This window comes from Notamacropus eugenii, chromosome 3, assembly GCF_028372415.1.
Source record: "Notamacropus eugenii isolate mMacEug1 chromosome 3, mMacEug1.pri_v2, whole genome shotgun sequence".
Taxonomy (NCBI): Eukaryota; Metazoa; Chordata; class Mammalia; order Diprotodontia; family Macropodidae; genus Notamacropus; species Notamacropus eugenii.
In genome coordinates this window covers 433,884,289-433,898,325 of record NC_092874.1, presented here as the reverse complement: position 1 = coordinate 433,898,325, position 14,037 = coordinate 433,884,289, and the positions used below count along the sequence as shown (strand labels likewise).

The window sequence follows — 14,037 nt, the reverse complement described above, 5'->3', positions numbered from 1 at the left end:
AGTCATATGACCTGGGTTCAAATTCCAGTTGTCATACTACTGGTATCACCTTAAACAAGTCATTCAGTTTTCCACTCTGTAAAACAGACTCAGTTGTCTCCAAACTGACTTTTCAAAACTCCTCTGATCAGCTGAGTTGTATTTTTGCTTTATTATGATGAGTTTGAGGCAGTGGGTGAGTTATCTATGTGGCAGGCAGTTGGAATTATAAGTGTAACCCAAATAAAGTATGACATCATTTCCAGGGAAAATGTGTTCTGAGATCCAAAATCTAACTTAGAAATGATTTGGAGGAACTGAGGTCCTTCAAATAGTTTGAGACAGTACATACTTGGAAATTAAGAAGTCCTTGGCCTCTCCTTTGAGCATGAGGCTAAATTGCTTTGGATGAGGTAACCCAAATAATAAAGACCCATAACTCCATAGCACTTTAAGCTTTGCAAGATATTTTCAATATTTCTCTGCTAGCCATAGTAAATGGATCTAAAATGTGTTTAGAGATGCAGAAACTGAGGCTCAGGAAACTCAAGGAACTTATTCAGGCTGACACAATAGTAAGGGATTAGTCAATCAATCAATCAACAGGAATTTATTAAGCTCCTACCATGTGATGGGTATTTTATTTCCCATCATGCTGCAGTCTTCTAGATTTCTCCACCATGCCCCCAGAAACCACTTCATCTGAGAAGATTACTTCAGCCCTGGAACTCCCGGAACTCATACCTTGGAAATAACCTCTGCCTCTGGGAGCTCCCTCTCTGATTAGAAAGTTGTTCCAAGAACCTCCATGTAAAGAGAGCAACGAGGCCAAGTCATTGCTTTATTTCCCACCATACTGCACTCATCTGAATTTCTCCATCATCCCGACACACACTCTCCCCTACTCCAACCTTTCTCAGCTTCCTATTATGTGAGGTCTTCCCTATTAGAATATAAGTTCCTTGAGGACAAGGACTGTCTTTTTTGCTTGTATCTGTATCCCCAGATTTTATCTCAGTACCTAATGCTTAATAATGTTTGTTGACTGCCTACCTTGGGATAGAACACAAGAAATCAACAATTCCTAGTAAGTGATGGAGTCAGGTTCAAGGTCAGGTCTCTTGCCCAAGTCTCTCTTCTCATTCGGCCCATGACCTATTTTGATGCTTGCTTTCTTGTGAGGCAGCTAGGCAGTGCTGCAATGGATAAAGTGCCAGGCCTGGAGGCCAGACGACCTGAGTTCAAATTTGACCTCAGAAGCTGACTAACTGTGTGACCCTGGGGCAAGTCATTTAACTCTGCTTCAGTTTCCTCATCTGTAAAGTAAACTGGAGTAGAAAATGGCAAGCCGCTCCAGTATCTCTGCCAAAAAGATCCCAAATTAGGTCACTAAGAGTCAGACATGATTCAAATACATTCTTGAGTTGCCTTTTTTTTTAGTGTTCTCTTTACTTTATCCTTCCTCAACACCCAAAACCTCTAATAAGAGTTCATACCTCATTTTTCATTATGTTCTGAGAAAAGGGGAGGGGAAGAAGTCATAAAATCTTAGGGGATGGAGTTGATATTACATGGCACACAGTTTCAGTTTTGTGAATGTTTTACTAAATTGAATTGAATTGAATTGATCTTCAAGATCATCTAATTCAACCTCTTCATTTTACCAAAGAATAAACTGAGGCACTTGGCCAAGGTCACAAAAAAATGTAACAGGTCTAAACCCAGATCCTGTGATCCAAAATCCATTATTCTTTCCTTCTCAAGGTCTTCATTCTCATTTGCTATATAGGGGTTACCAGATACCTAGAAACTAACTTTCCTAAATGTCCATAGTGACTCAGTAACAGATCAGAACTCAGAATCCAAGAATCTTCACCCTAATCCTATACAGGACATTTTTTTTTGTAGAAAGATTGATTAGGCAGCCATTAGAATTCCTAAAACTTGAAAATGAAATTTGCAAATCAATGAACAATACCTCCCCACCTCCCACTCTTGCCTGAAATTCCATTCCTTTGTTTCTTAAGGCTTTTATTCTTGTTGAGATACAAATACCTGACTCCCCCCCCCCATCCCAACAGTTGAAGCTGTTGTCAATCACTTTCTCTCCCACGAGATGTCTTCTTGCTTCATCTAGGTTGTCTTGCTTGCCTTGTGTGTGGCAGTTGGTTGACAGTTGGTGAAGATGGCTGGCTCCTTATCTACAAGGGTTGTTCCTCTAGATGACAGCTTCAAAGGTTATGATGGAAGCAGGAAGGGTAGTCTTGGGGGGGAAGGGCAACAGTGCTGATTATAATAATAATAATAGCTAACATTTATATAGCACTTACAAGTTTGCAAAGAATTTTGCATATGTTATCTCATTTTATCCACGTAACAACACTGGGAGGCAGGTGCTATTATTATCCCCATTTGACAGATGGAGAAACTGAAGCAAGCCAAGTTTAAGTAACTTGCCCACAGTCCCATAGCTAGTAAGTGTCTGAAGTCAGATTTAATTCTGGTCTTCCTGACTTCAGTAGCCACAGTCTACCCATTGCACCACCTAGCAGTCCTGTAAATATCCATATCCTTTAACTCAGGGAATTCCATTGCTAAGCATATATTCCAAGGAGGTCATTGCTTAAAAAAAAAAAAAGGTTCCATTTACAGCAAAATATTACTAGAAGACCTTTTTGTGGTAGCAAAGAACTGCAAACAAAGTATATGTTCATCAACTGAACAACTAAATATACAACAACCACCAATGAACAACAACTAAATATGTCATGCTAAATGGATGTCATAGATTGTTACTCTGCTATAAAAAATGAATGCGATGAATGCAGAGAAGCATGGAAAGACAGATGAACAGATGCAAAAGGAAACAAAACACACAGTAACTGCAACAATGTGAATGGGAAGAATAATATCCACAAAACAATCAAAAATGAATGTTGTGAAATTATAAATAATATTTGACTCCAAAGAAGAGATAAGAGAAGACATTTCCCCTTGTTCCTTTAAAGATATCCAGTATTCTATAGCATTGGATGCTCTCCACCTCTGCACACATATAAAACATTACATATATTTTCATTTTCCTTTCAATGTGTTGATGAGTTTTACTGGTTTTTTTTTCTCTTCTTTCTCTTTTTTTTTGGTTCTGTGTGACAAGGGATGGCTCTCTGAGGGATAGAAGGGAAATCAAGGCAATGTAAAAACAAAATATATCAATTGAAAATCTATTTTTATAAGAAGGTTATTGCAACAATATATGCAGGAGGTGATGAGTACCTGAATTTGTGTGGTGACTGTGTAAATGGAAAGGAGGTCATACATGTGAGAGATATTATGAAGGTATAAACAATTAGATTTGGCACCAGACTGGATATGTGCATTGGGTGAGAACAAAGAGTCTAGAATGATGCAGAGGTTGCCAATCTAAGTAACAGGAAGGATACCATTTGTTTCCTCAACAGCAATAGGGGAAGTTCATTCTAGAGCCTTAGATAGTTGCTGGAAACTTTGAGGAAGGCCAGAGAAGGGTCAAAATAACAAGTGTGTGTGCAAGGAAATTATGGTATATAAATAAAGATAAAAGGAACTGGGGTTATTTCTATGGAAGAGCTGATTTTGATTGACCACAAAGGCTTCAGAAGCTTACAACCCATCTCTTTTGTTATCTACATTTCCATCCATGCTATGGAATGCAAGAGAAAATTTAAAAATTGGAAAAATTCTGAAGAATCAGAAAATTTGACTAATTCAAACTCATTAAGCATACATATACAAGGTATATGTATACAAGGTATGGAAGGAAACAAACATCATGTCCTTTATTTACAATGAAAGTCTCCAAATGAAATAATATACAGAGAGAAAAGACATTCCATGGAATTCAATGAAACAAACATTTTGGCTCTGTGTTCCAAGTATGAGGGTTACAAAAATAAATAATGCAGTGCCTGCTGTCAAGGAACTTTCAAGCTAATGGTGGTAGTGGAAAGAGATATAAAATGTGCACATGATCCCTGACCTAAGGTATTCCTTCTCTGCTCTCGCAAAGATCTCTGGGCTAATATACACTAGGTTCTTTATTATCCTGGGGGACAGACTTCAGAGGAGTCAGTTCCTTCTTGGCTCTTGCCTTAACATAGATTTCTCTAGGGTAGGGGAGAGGAAGCACCTCTAAAATAAAATTAGGTATGGCTCATATCTATAGTTTCCCCTAAAGTGGTTAACTAATGCCCCAAATTCTAATCAATGTACTTTCGGAGCATCAAGTATGAAGTCTCTTTTCATTTCATCCACCACAGAAAATATATAAAACCCACAAGAAGCATAAACACATAAAATGTAATATACTAACTAGTCCATTAGACTCATTAGCCTCTCCCTACCCTAATGGAATCATCAAACTCACTCATTCACCTCAGACCTCAAACATCTGAACCACTCACAACACTATCATGTAGAGTTGGCAAGTTTACAGATTTCCTGCCCTACCATGACACGGCTCTGATCCTCCAAGTGCTGGACAATTCTTATTCATCTCCAATTTGCACACTATTGAGACAATTTCCCTCTGGGAGGTCAGTGCCTAACTCTCAATGTCTCAGACTTAAAGGAATACCTATGAGATCACACTGAGGTTGGAAATGTTCATCCTCAAGTTTGTCTCTCATTTGTGCTGAGAAAAGGCATAGAAAAGCAAAAGGTAGCCAAGAAACAGAAGACCAAGAACTAGCTACTCAAAGCTTTCTTTGACAAGCATAAATCAATCATTGTGCTCTTCTGGGATCTACTATTTTCTGCCCCTTGAGGGGGGAGATGTGGAGAATCCCTTTTCTCTATCCCCCCAGGCCCTGTCCACTTTGTTGTGCTCTAGTCTTTACATCCAAGGAAAAGAAAGCCAACACCACAACCACCATTCAAAATAAAGGGTAAAAAGTATGGGCAATTTCACAACCTAATCTTATAGACCAAATTGGAGCAGGTCCTTCCACTTTTGAGCCTCAGCCAACTGAACATCAGGATGCAGCCCCAATCTCTCGGGACCAATCTGACAACATAGAATTGTCTGTATCCTTTCTATGAGGAACATGCCAAGTTCCATAAGAGGAGCCCCTTTCAACAAAGATCTTTTGTCAGTTGTTGTCCTTTGTGCTTGAAAAAGACCTGAAAGACATCACTGTCAGAGTCAAGTTACAGTGAGTCCAACTGTGGCTAATCAAACCAATACAAGTCCAGAAGGCTCTGCCACAGATTGGGCACAAATAGTCCACATGAGCCTTTGGAGTGGAGATATCTCTAAATGTGTGTATCTTTTGAATTACTGTAATTCTGCTATGCTTATAGAGCACAGCACCTTCTTTGATGTGGGTATGCCAAGCTGAGTGGTCCTGTGTCAGTGTCCCTCCATGGTTGACAAGAAACTTAAGAATATTGCAACACAGGTAGTATTTTCATCACAGCTTTCAAATTGAAGAAGCATTTCTAAAGAGAAAGATTGAATTCAAACTGGGGAGCTTCCTTCAGCTGAACCAACTCAGGGGATATCCTCAATGTGCATCCTTTTTGAATATCCTTCTCCTGTTATGGTTAAGTAAATCTCCTAGATGGACAGAGTCAAGATAGCAGAGTAGAAGGACAGCTCTAGAAGCTCTCCCCAATAGCCTATAAAATACCTGTAAAAAATGACTCTAAACAAATTCTAGAGGAGCAGAAGTCATAAAACAACAGAGTGAAAGAGATTTCCAGCCCAAGACAGCCTGGAAGACCAACAAGAAAGGTCTATCGCAAGGGACATGGAGTGGAGCACAGCCCAAGGAGCACAACTCAGACTTGAGGCACCAGTAGGAACAGGACTGGAGCAGGTCTCAGGGAGCAAAATCCCCAGCAGCAGCTGTGGTTCCCAGATGGCTCAATCCACAAATGCCAAAGACAGCTTTAAAGGTCAGTGGGAAAGTTCTTTCACCTAGGTGAGAAGGAAGCATAGTCTGGCCCAGCCAGCAGGAGCAACTGCAGTGACAGCATCCATTTTTAGAGCCCTCCACTTAAAGACCCTGGGGGAAGTGATGGCTGATCTAGATCTCAGCCATGAGTGGCAGTCCTGCGGTGAGGAGTAGCGCTGGCTGGCCTGGTGGAGCTGGTGGAGGCTCTGGAGAGGGAACCCTACTGACAGATCCTGGGCAGAAGAGTGCTTGCAGTTGGCTCCCAGAGAAGAGCGCAGTGCAGGAGAGGAATAAACTGCTCTCCATTGATTGTGCCACCTTGGAGGAACTGAAAGCTTACAGGTCCCCAGAGTATACATACCTCCTCTTGACAAAGGACTCAAAAGTCAAGTAACTGGCTGAAAATATGCCCAAAAAAGAGGGAAAAAAATAAAACTATAGAAGGTTACTTTCTTGGTGAAGAGGTATTTCCTCCATCCTTTCAGATGAGGAAGAACAATGTATACTATCAAAGGAAGTCAAGGGTTCTGCATCCAAAACCTCTGAAATAAATATGCAATTGTCTCAGGTCATGGAAGAGCTCAAAAAAGAATTTTGAAAATCAAGTAAAAGAGGTGGAGGAAAAAATGGGAAGAGAAATGAGAGCAATGCAAGAAAATCATGAAAAGTGAGTCAACACCTTGCTAAAGGAGATCCAAAAAAATGCTGAAGAAAATAGCACCTTTAAAAATAGACTAACTCAAATGGCAAAAGGGGTCCAAAAAGTCAATGAGGAGAAGAATGCTTTAAAAAGCAGAATTAGTCAGATGGTGAAGGAGGTTCAAAAGCTCACTGAAGAAAATAGTTCTTGAAAAATTAGAATAGAACAGATGGAAATTAATGACTTTATGAGAAACCAAGAAATTACAAAACAAAATCAAAAGAATGAAAAAATAGAAGACAATGTGAAATATCTCATTGGAAAAATAACTGACCTGGAAAATAGATCCAGGAGAGACAATTTAAAAATTATGGGACTACCTGAAAGTCATGATCAAAAAAGAGCCTAGACATTATCTTTCATGAAATTATCAAGGAAAACTGCCCTGATATTCTAGAACCAGAGGGTAAAATAAATATAGAAAGAATCCACCAATCACCTCCTAAAAGAGATCCAAAAAAAAAAACTCCTAGGAATATTATAGCCAAATTCCAGAGTTCCCAGGTCAAGGAGGAAATATTGCAAGCAGCTAGAAAAAACAATTTGAGTAATGTGGAAATACAATCAGGATAATACAAGATCTAGCAGCTTCTACATTAAGGGATTGCAGGGCTTGGAATATGATATTCCAGAAGTCAAAGGAACTAGGACTAAAACCAAGAATCACCTACCCAGCAAAACTGAGTATAATACTTCAGGGGAAAAAATGGTCATTCAATGAAATAGAGGACTTTCAAGCATTCTTGATGAAAAGACCAGAGCTGAATAGAAAATTTGACTTTTAAGTAAATCTCCTTTTGTCTGGTGTTAAAAATTAATAAAGACAAGGGCAGGAGAGATATTGAAGTAAATGTCTGGTTACAAGGAAGGTATCTGAGGACAAGTTTTGGATTTCTGAATTATGACTTTAATAATAGGAATGACAGTTTCCTGGTCATTGATAGAGTGCACCTAAGAAGGACTGTTGAGAGTGTATTTGACTGTGGTATTACAAAGTTAATGAAAGACGATTTAAACCAAAGAGGAATGGGATAGGGAGAGAGAAGTCTGGTGAGAATAAAACTTGCATATCTACCAAACTTGATAATACAGAAAATATCTGCAATTCAGGAAGGGGAGTAGTAAAGACACTCAAATATTCACAGGAGACAAAAACCAAAGAAAGTAGAAAGCAATTAAAACCATTTTCTCAGTAATGGATAGAGAATTGCATAAGTATGGATAAGATTCAAGTTGAATTAGACAACATGAGGAGGTTTATAGTTATCATTGAGATGGGCTAAGACAAATAACCAGAATATGGTTCTGCAACAACATACTTTGCTAAAAATAAATAGAATGATTTTTTTTTAAAAAAAAAAAAAAAGGGAAAGGGGAGGCTGGAGTAGCATTATATATTAAGTATTTTATTATATATTAAAAATTTAAGAATCAAAGAGAATGGTGAGCATTTGGGTGAATATCAATGGAAATAGAAACAATATAGTCATTGGCATAGATATCTCATTAAAATGTGATCCCCTTGAAGGTAAGGATTTTCATTTTTGCATCTGTTGGGTCTAGCATGGTCTAGCATGACACATAGGAGACATAATAAATTTTTATTGAATCAGTTTACCACAGACCATCTAGACTGAAAAAGATGGTAAGGAATTTGGGGAACAAATCACAAGCCACCCATGGAGGCATGGTATGTATGCATAGTGATAACATTGGCACAGGGAATTCCTGATGGAAGATCTCTCTCCAGCAATGCAATTGAGCTATTCATTGATAGCTAGTATATGTCAGAGGAGGTAGCTCAACTCTGGTCTTCTACCTCCAAGGCCAGCCTTCTATGCCACATTACCAGTCAATAGAAGTGAAAGGCTATTTAAATTATCTAACATCTGATAAGGAGTTCTCTTTCTTCTAAGAGCAGAGCAGATTAAAATTTCTTGACTTGTGGTTATGATAATTCTATCCTTCAAAAAATGGAAGAAAAATCAAAGGAAACCTCTTTTGGATCTGATTCTCATCAAAAGGAGAAACAGGTTGCTGAGATAGAAATGATGGAAACTTTTGGGAGAAAGACTGTCCCATGTTAGAATTTGTGATATGGAAGAAAAGTATCATATATACACCCTAGATTCTGGAAGAATAGATTTCAAAACATTGAGAGACAGTGTAGTTAAAGTAGTAGCCTATGAAGTAAAATTTTACAGACAATTCTAGAACGTAACATTACAGGGTTGGTTGGTGAGTATCTAAAATGGAAAGAGTCACAAAGAGTCAGCATTGCTTCTGCAAAAACAGGCCCACAGCCTGGTAGATTGGTGACTGTTACACATATAATTTGCCTAAATTTAAGCAAAGCATTTGATGAAGTTTCTCATACTATTGGGAAGGGTGGGGGAGGGAATGGAGATTTGAGCTAGAGTTCTCACTTAGGTAGACCTACAAGTAGTTGAATGGCCAGATCCAACAAATCAGGAGCATATAATGAATAACGGTATAAAAGGCATGTTTATAAAATTTGCAGAACCAACAAAGTTGGAGATATAATCAGACAGTCAAGAACCAAAAAGAGCAGTTAGGCTAGAGTAACTGGATCAAATCTAATAAGATCAAACTCAAATAGAATAAAGGCAAAGCCTTATATTTAGGGGCTCAGGTTGGAATTGAGATAGTCCCAAATATACCTTCAACGGGTTGTAATTTGGGAGATTGGATGAATGGGGTATTCAAGGAAGACTAGCTCCTCTAGTGTGAGGGCTTGCTAAGAACTTTTCAGGGCTGCTCATTCATCTTTGGTGTCCATCTGTCATCCAATACTCATCTGTGGCTCCAAAAAGCTGTACTATGTTCAAAAGTCACACCCCAATAAACTCTCTTGGTGTAACAGCAAGGACTCCAACATATACAGGAGGGCCTGCTGTACAGGCTCTTAGATCTGCTTTTTTAAAAAGAAAAGCCACTTTTGAGGAGTCAACCATCTACTTTAATCAAGCACATTTATATCATTCACTTACTTCAAGGGAAAAAGTCAGCATCCTGAACTTCAGAGAAAATACAGACAGAGAAATAAATAAAGATTAACAGATAGGGTTTCCAACTGTCTGACCATAAGCAATACATACATAGTTACCAAAGAGAGAAGCACCAACATCTGGGTTTTCAAAGCCAAGGGCTCCTTAGCAGCTTCCCAGAGTTTCATTTGGCACAAAAACTAAGCCCCAAAGTAAAACCTTTCCTCAGAGTATATATACACTTTTCAGAGCCAGAGGGTATTGCAGCCCTTAAGAACCAATGCCTCATTAGAAATTAACAAAAGGTGTGGGCCTTCCAACCAAAAAACCCTCCCCCAATCAAGCTTCCCTTAAGGGGTGGGCCCATTAATGGGTGGAAAAGATCTTTAACTCTCATTAGCATTACACTTGGCAGATAGGCTGAACCAAGTTGAGGGGTAACCAACAGGCTTCAAGTGAATTAAGGGAGTATCCACCCCAAATACATGAAAACTTCCCCTGGTATGAGAACAATTTTTTCCAACGACCATGAAAGTGGCTAAAGCAGATGCTGTGGAGCACTTAGAGCTTGGTCAGTCATCAAAGACACCAAGATCATCTCCTCCATCCCAGGTCATCTCCAGTTATCTTGTCTTTTGTCTTGCCACTGAATTTCAATGACTCTGGAAGAGAGAATGAGGCTGAGGACTTTGTGCACCTCTGACTCAATTAAATCCAATTTATGCATGAGTCAAGACCTCATCCCATGATGTCATTGGTCCTCTTTGAAAATGAAGGCCAAATGACAACAACAAGTTGGGGAATGCTATGCTAGTCCAGTATCCTCACTGGGACAGAGACGGTCGTCCTTGGAATGTGTCCAATGTATTCCTGTTGTTTTCTTTCCTGCCTCATTGGACATTGCCCCTGTGCCCTAGAATTCAGCCAAACCTCTTCTCTTATGTTTCGCACTCACAACACTCCATCTCTGGCATTCGTGTCTTTATACTGGCTGCTCCCATTCCTAGGATATACTCCCTCCTTGCCTCTGCCCTATGGAGGTCCCCTCTGCATTTACTTTACAGCTCAGACACCAACTTATGCACAAAGCTCTTCCTGATTCCTCCCAACTGCTAATGCCCTGCTTCTAAAACTATCTTGTTTTAAATTACTCTGTGTGTGTATGTACAAAGTAAATATACATGCATATCTGTACATGTGTAAATATATACATATGTATATGTGTGTATACATATGCATATACACCTTCTCCATCTTTTCACATCCCACCCAATCTTCTAGGCCTAGTTTGAGTTCTACTTCCTCCATTCATCTTCCCTAACTACCTCAGCCCACCATGATCTGTCTCCTCTGAATTTACTCATTTAGTACTTAATCATATAGTATTATTTAAATTTTATTTAAATTTTTGGTGTGCATTTGTTTTATGCCTAGGCAAACAGGTGAAGAAATAGATAGAACAATAAAGTGTGGAACTTGGTATCAGGAAGACCTGAGTTTGAATCCTGCTTCAGATATTAATTTTGTGACTTTGGACAAAGTCACTTGACCTCTCTTAGCCTCAGTTTCCTTATCTGTAAAATGGAGATGACAATAATAATAATAGCACCTACCTCAAAAGGTTGTTTTGAAGACCAAATGAGATAAGATATGTTAAAACATTTTTGTAAATCCTAAAGGACTATATAAGTTCTAGCTATTGCTACTTTCCAATCCAGACTAAAAGCCCCTTAGGGGCAAAAACCATATTTTACATGTTCCAGCATTCCCCTGACCCCCAAGCACAGGGTGAGACTCATTGTGGGTACTCTAAGATTTGTTGATGCATTGAGTTATTGAAGAGACATTTTTAGCCCATGAGCTCAGGTTTAATGGATGATGAAGATGAAGAAAAAGACCAGTCTCAGAATCAGAGCATGTTAAAGCTAAGCAGTCATTTAATCCAACCCTCCTATTTTACAGATAAGAAAACTGAAGCCCAAGGAGGAAATTGGTCCAAGAAAGTGAAAAGCCGATCCAAGAGGATTTCTAGAACAAATGTATAACTTCAGGTAATAGAAAGAGAACAGGGCAATAATAATACAGCTTGAGATTATGCTTTAAGGTTTGCAAAGTGTTTTTCACCCATTATTTCATTTTGAATCGATATTCGTCGCCCCCACATCCGTCCCATTTCCCACACTGACTGAATCATCTCTTATAACAACAGTTAGCCAACTTATTTTATCTCAGGACCCCTTTATACTCCTAAAAATTATTGAGGACTCCCCCAAGGAATTTTTGTTTATGGATTATATCTGTAGATATTTACTATATTCAAAATTAAAACTAAAATTTTAAAATATTTATTAATTAGTAGTATCAATATCTTGGTATGTATGGAGCCTTTCTTTTAGTCAATTACCAGGAGATCCTTATCCATTAATTCTTTTCCACTAGGTAGGAAGACAAGGGTTCTTAGTCTGGGAACTTTTTATATCTTTATTTCAACATAATTGGTTTCCTTTGCAATCTTACATATTTTATATTTTGCATTTAAAATCATTATTCTAAGAAGTCCATAGGTTTCTCTAAACTAGCATGACACACACACACAAAGTTAAGAAACCCTGGCGTAAGAGAATGGGAACAAAACATTTTCTACTCCCACTCCCACTCTCAGATAAAAAGACTTAAAAGTAAAGCACTTAGTGGAGGACCTGAGTGTATGACATCATGGGCATCAGGAAAAGTCTGACAATAAGAAGAAATGGCAACTTTACTTAGCAAGTCATTAGGACAGCCTTTCAACATGTATGAGTATGTAGAATATATGTACATACCTGATTGGGATACCTTCCCTCTGCACAAGCTTTCCAGCTCCCCTTTATGAATTTTCCTCTTCCTCTCACCCAAGGATTAGTCGTATCTCCTACAACGATAAAATAGTAGGGAGGAGCTGAGAACTCTTAACCCGTCTCCTCATTAAAATGTCTACCAGAGGGTAGGTAGGGGGGAAAAAAAATCTAAGTTTTATGGTAGTGATTGTAAAGCATTAAAAATAAATAAATGAATATATTTTAAAAAAACGTCTACCAATCGGGATTGCCTTACCTTTGCCAGGGGAGATCCCAATGATGTACTGTCCGGGCCAATCAGAAGGAAGACACACCTAGGTCTGAAAGGCACTGTTGGCTCTCACTCTGGATCTTTTGGCATAAATGAACCCTTTATTATTAAGTTGCATGCTTTTGTTAATGAATCATATTTGCTCAGAGAATTGCCTCAGTTTACCCTTTTGTAAAATTTCACTTGAGATAGTGCTTACCACATAGTAAACTCTAAATAAATGCTCTATCTATCCATCTAGTTCTCTATCTGTATGTATCTGTTTGTACACAGACCTCTGTGTATCCATACACGTATGTACGATCCATCATTGTCCTGGAGGGTGAGTTTCATCTCCAACCCGCCTAGGGTCTGGATTCACTAGTGTGACATAGAATCCAATCCAATGCACCAAGTATTTATTAAACGTAATATGTACCAGACCCTGGGGACAAAGATAAAATGAAAAACCTTCCCTGCCCCTCAAGTATATACATAAACAGAGAAGTATGTACAGGATTAGCTGAGAAGAGAAAGCCCTGGTAACTCCCATTTTCCCAGGGAGATGGCACTTGAACTTGAAGTCAGGGATTCCAAGGGTCTAGGTAAAAGACGAGAGCATCTCAGGAGTGATAAACAGCCTAAGCAAAAAAAAAAAAAAGACAGGAATGTTGAGTCCAGATCCCTGGCTCCATACTCCGCTCAACAGCTACGGGTCCTGAGGCGAGATCTAGCTCTTCCCTGAACCTCAGTTTCCCCATATGAAAAATGATGGAGTTGGAGTCAATTATCGCTAAGGTCCCTTATAGCTCTGACATTGTGTGTATGATTCCAAAGTTCCTTTGAGAGTCTTGTGATGCAGGACAGCTGTGTCCCTCTCTCCCCTACTCCCTATCCTCCTTCCCCTAATGCACAAGATTGCAGAAGAGCCAGAAGTCCATGTCACATTAGTCTGTGTATCAGGACAACCTCTATACTTGACAGAATCATATACAATCACAGTTCCCTGCAGCTTGGTGTACCTCCCATTCATCCATTCATTCAGACACCAGTAAGGAAGGAATTTTCTGGCAATCATCCACAATCATTAAGTTTTATTTTCTCTTGAGAACCAAGTATGTACTTCCTCCCTCACATCCTCTTACACACTCATTCAAAAATTACCTCCATCTAATCCTGCTTTAGTGACAAGACGATTGCTATCATCATAAATCTAAGTGTTTTGTGATCAACATGTGAATCTTTCAGTCCATGACTGCAATAATCACCATTCATCATTCACTTTCAGTAAATCATATTTTCACAGTCAGAGATCAATTTCACCTCT

At 38.9% G+C, this 14,037-nt stretch overlaps 1 long non-coding RNA gene across 1 annotated transcript; it reads right to left on the bottom strand.

The window, feature by feature from the left end:
* Positions 1-1,544: 1,544 nt before the first annotated feature.
* On the bottom strand, positions 1,545-13,462 carry LOC140497480 (uncharacterized). The gene is made up of 3 exons (XR_011964704.1): positions 12,717-13,462; positions 12,446-12,534; positions 1,545-2,242 (listed from the first exon to the last, which is right to left on the bottom strand). It is a non-coding gene; the product is annotated as an uncharacterized lncRNA (long non-coding RNA).
* Positions 13,463-14,037: the final 575 nt, after the last annotated feature.